General features: G+C 37.8%; 1 long non-coding RNA gene across 1 annotated transcript in view; it reads left to right on the top strand.

Moving 5' to 3' along the window:
• Nucleotides 1-2,393: 2,393 nt before the first annotated feature.
• Nucleotides 2,394-5,000, top strand: part of LOC138032982 (uncharacterized) — a 2,913-nt gene continuing 306 nt past the window's right edge. Inside the window, exons 1-4 of the long non-coding RNA XR_011128531.1 lie at nt 2,394-2,518; nt 2,628-2,880; nt 4,244-4,324; nt 4,610-4,654. This is a non-coding gene — a long non-coding RNA (uncharacterized lncRNA). The remainder of the gene's footprint in view (nt 2,519-2,627; nt 2,881-4,243; nt 4,325-4,609; nt 4,655-5,000) is intronic.

Genomic DNA, 5,000 nt, shown 5'->3' with positions numbered 1-5,000 from the left:
TGAATCAAAATGACTCACCTCTGGTGTATTTTTGTAACTTCTGGAGCTTATTACACCGTTTCGGGAATTCTGTGTTTTCAGTGTTTTCAATGTTCTAAGACGAAGTCAAGGCTTCACTCTACGATTCCGACCGTTGTCAGCTCAGAGGCGGTTTGCGACTCGAAAATCCATCCCAGCCAAGATTTTTTCACGCAAAGCTAAGGCCACATCATTTGCGAACCTCCGAGAATGTTTCGTAGTCAAAAATCCCCACGCACTTGGCTGGAAATGAGCATTTTCTCCTTCGATTCCACGATAGCTGATGACCCGTGAAGACACGGAGCTTGGGTCCGAGGTCAAATTAACTCCACCCGATGAGGTACAGTCATTTCATTTACAACACTTACCCCATCCCCACAGCGGCTTCTCGAACAGCTCCATCGTTACGAGCAGCCGCTGTGGGGATGGGGTAAGTGTTGTAAATGAAATCACTGTACCTCATCGGGTGGAGTTAATTTGACCTCGGACCCAAGCTCCGTGTCTTCACGGGTCATCAGTTGCTGTTAAATTCATCGGCTATTGTGGAATCGAAAGTAAAAATGCTCATTTCCAGCCGAGTGCGTGGGGATTTTTGACTACGAAACATTCTCGGAGGTTCGCAAATGATGTGACTTTAGATTTGCGTGAAAAAATCTTGGCTGGGATGGATTTTCGAGTCGCAAACCGCCTCTGAGCTGACAACGGTCGAAATCGTAGTGTGCAGCCTTGACTTCGTCTTAGAACATTGAAAACACGGACTTCCCGAAACTGTAAAATAAACTCTAAAAGGCACAAGAATACACCAGAGGTGAGTCATTTTGATTCATTTTATTGAATGAACGTTAAATTGAGCATATTTTAGGCTTCATAATCGACTGTACTTTATTTCCCATACAAAGTCTTCAAGTATAACGCGTTTAAATTCTCAACGGCTGTCTGTAGTGACGCGAGCTTGGGCTGCCTATGGGCTTTATAATTCTGTTTTCCACTGAAAAATAAGCTATGTATATTAGAATTTGAGTGTCTAATATTATTTATGTATGACTTGCCCCTCGCAACATGTTATCGAGTGGAAACGAAATCGTTGTTGAACCATAGGCTCTTGGAATTAATGGCAGCGAAAAGTACCGCAATTGGGAATTCCTCGATGAACGGCTGAAACAATGAGAATTAATGAATTATCATTTCTGGAAAATAATTTCTTGGACTACATTGTAAGGAATCGCGAACAGCAAATCCACCGTCGGATCGATAATTCTGTTCACTGAACTGAACAAAGAGGTAACACAGGAAAAATTTTGGATTCCCAAATTGGGAAATTTCTGTAAATTTTCCCAAATTTGGGAAAATATTGGGATAAAACTGGGAAACAATTTCCCAAATTTGGGAAAACTTTGGAACCTTATACCACCTTTTACTTCACAATTAGGGATTTTTTTGGGAAAAAAAATAAATTATCTTTTCAGAACTCAACTTTGGGAAAAATATGGGATTTTACCCAATTCTGGGAAATAAATGGAACATGATTTTCCTTCTCTGGGAAAATATTGCACAAAAAATTGGGAATTTTTTGTGATGAAAAAAAGCAAAAATTGCTATTTTGGGAAAATGTTGGGAAATCTTAATACCATTCAACTTTTTCCCATATTTATTTGTATTTGGGACATAATTTTTTCAGAAATGGGAAAATATTGGGAAAACAGTTTTGGAAAATACCGGATTTACCCAAATCTAAAAGAGAATTGGGACATAGCTCTCTTACTAAGCAAAAAGTTTGGGCAACAAAAGTGGGAATTTTTAGTTCTGGAAAAGGTCAAAGTTACTGTTTTGAAAAAAGATTGGGAAAGTTAAAAACTAATTCCAGTTTTTCCATGAGTTATGTATGAGGACATTATTTCCCAAATCTTGGATTTGAAACAGCTGCTAACCGGCTGCAGTTATTTGATATGAAGCTATTGCTACAAGGGTATTAGAGGTGCATTTATATGGTACAAGTGAAAAGAAAACTAGAAGTAAAAAAAAATCAGACACATGTGGTGTTGACTTGTATTATGCATTGTATTATATAAATGTTTCATTATGGCATGTGTTATCACTGCAGGAGCACAATGTGATGCTACTTCTTGTCCAAATCGGAGGACTTTTTTCGCTACTTTCCATATAGTTTGCCGCCATGTTGCTTTTTGTGATGGATATATGCTGTCCTAATAACACAGTGGGCTCAGAATCACTGTGCATGGACCATTTTTCGGCGGGAACGCATAGCCAACCTTAGCCAATCAGTTCACGGCTTTCAAACACGGACCAATCATGAGCCAGCGTGGCTGGTGGTTTTGTTTGCGCACTTAAAAAATAGGCGCCATTTTCTAGAAGTTGTTTTTGGGCTGTTGACGCGTATCGACAGGAGTTCTTGTGCAAAGATGAACGAGGAAATAAACGTGGAAGATAAATCAAAAACTATCACAGCTCTTCGACCAAGGCATCGCCAAAGCATTTGAAGGTAATTAAAGCTTATTTAAGTCTTCTCGAAAGATGTATACCATTCTGCGATCGTTTTGAAGGTTGAATGAGTTGTTAATTTCACTTTATCATCCATTATTTGATGACAGAAGAAGAAGTAAACTGTCCTTTAGCCATTGCCGATCTCTTACAAAGAGATGCCGACTCCCCAATCTTCGTGAAGCTGGGGTTAAATTACGGGAAAGCCTTGCGATTCAAACAAGAGTTTGAAAAGCTGATTCCGCCATCTCCACGAGGAAAGAGAAGGAACGTTCTGACTACGCTATCGCCAAGCAGTGCTAAGCCTTCGATGGGCGACATGGCCACATTTTCGCCAGAGCTCAAGCGTTTATACCTTTCAAAGTGAGTGTGTTGTTTTGTTCTCAGATTACCTTGATTTATTGGCAAGTGGAAATGTTAGATAAGTTATTTTTGTAATCCAACCGTGGCCGTTTTTGCTAAGTTTTAGTTTCGATGGCCTGGCATGTAAGCTCATACAGTTTGACTTCTAGCTGTTAGGCCAGGCCAGGGGTTTTGTTGGGTGTTTTTTATCAAGGTTTTCGGTAATCCTATTTACCAAAAATACGGGTGTTATGAATTCTGTATTTCAATTATAATTTTAGGTATTTGTATAATTGATTTTGTATTTTTAAGATACACTTGTATTAGTATCACATGCCTGGGGATAGAAATGCGGTATACTGATTGGTACATGTATCCCATTACTTCTCTCCCCTCCTTAGCTGCCTGGGACGACTGAACTTTTTGTTCAAGTTCATGCTATTTTTGTTTCAGGGGTTACCTATATACTGCAGTGTTATTATATAATTATCCCGTAGGTACATGAAATTCAGGTTTAAGTAATTTCAACCAATTTTTTTTATTCATTACATTTCATTACCATAAATCAGAAGAAAGGAAATTAAAATAACAAACTAGATTGAAATCATTTTAACCAGCTATGTTTATCGGTTGACTGTGCAACAAGGGAAGTCCTGTGCTCAAGTTTTGCCATTAAAACTACACTGTTGTAAGGGACGACAGAGCCAGTTTCTAACATCCCAATAAAACACGTGAATCGCTGAATTAGCAGCAAATGTTCCTTGAGGAATTTTTTAAAGATAATTTAGAACAGTCTTATTTCATTTTATACAGTACTGGTCAAATGTCTCTTGCATCTTCAACTCCTTTACATTTTGTGTAAATATATACAGACGTAAACAAGTGGGAGTGCTAGCAAGTGAGAACTGGAAACACAAGTTTCCTAAATTTAACACACCAGAGATAAAAGCTGAGTTTGAACAGTTTGCTAAGAAGATCTCTGATGAATGTTCACTGCCTGAGGCTGGCTTCTTCTCTGATGGTATTGCTCAGCATATTAAAAGCTTCTTCAGTGAGCAACGGAGGTTCCAGAAAACCAAGGAAAAGATATCAAATGCTTATATACCTGGTGGTAGATATTTCCTTCACTCATATCATTAGGGTGGAATGCTGTGAATTTTAGGGTTGGTTGGTTGGTATTTAATAAGACATTGCAAGGTTTAAATGACTTGTCCAATGACTGACTGTAATTCGTTTTGAAGTTTGGCTGTATACCTAACAGCTGAATAAATTTGTTTGTTTTGGAATAACTAACAACTATTTCAAACCTTTTTTTAAAGTTATCAGTTAGCAGTAGGTAGCATGATTGCTTTGACATGCTATTGACTGGTTTTCATTTTGCTAGTTTGCAGTATCGCCATCCCCATCAGAGTCCAGCTCCAGCAGCGAGGTAGAATTCACACCTCGACCCAAACTTCCATCTATGGTAAGCTACGGCAAGAAACTTTTGCAACCATTAATTTATATTAATTTTAATAATGAGATGCTGTTGGTAAATTTTCAAAGAATTTTCCTTGGGTGACTTCCCTTGAAGTAGTCGCACTGTAATAAAGGGAGGTACCTTATTAAGTAAAATGTTGACATTATTACTGCAACATAAGTAACGGAGAGGTATTTCTGCACTTAAGTAATACAGCGTTGATATGAAAGATTCTCTCTTTTGATATATGTAGAAAAATGAACTAATCCACTACATCCTTCTGTTAAACAGCCCAAAGAAAATCATGGAAAAATGCTTTCTCCTGATAATTCTGAGGTATGCACTGGAATACTGTTTTTAGCATTTTATGGCAGAAAATATATATTATAACTAGAATTAAGAAAAAAAATTAAAAAGTATTAAGTCTGTTATACTCACTTTAAAATGTTAAAGATTTTCACGAAAAAAGCAACTTTATGCAGCTCAAATGATTGGCCTATCAAATCTCTCCTTGCCATCCTCTTAGTAAATTTAACAACCTGACAGGTATAGCTTACATTTGATTGAAAATGCTACATAACTGAGGTGATAATCCTATGCTGCACAACCAAAAGTGTATCTTAGAGCCGGCTGCCTGCTACAAAATGTCAGTAAATAATAAGGAACCAGGACACACTCCAAC

Source organism: Montipora capricornis, chromosome 14 (assembly GCF_036669925.1).
Source record: "Montipora capricornis isolate CH-2021 chromosome 14, ASM3666992v2, whole genome shotgun sequence".
Taxonomy (NCBI): domain Eukaryota; kingdom Metazoa; phylum Cnidaria; class Anthozoa; order Scleractinia; family Acroporidae; genus Montipora; species Montipora capricornis.
Note: the sequence above shows the minus strand (reverse complement) of the source record. Positions and strands in the feature narration are given on the sequence as shown.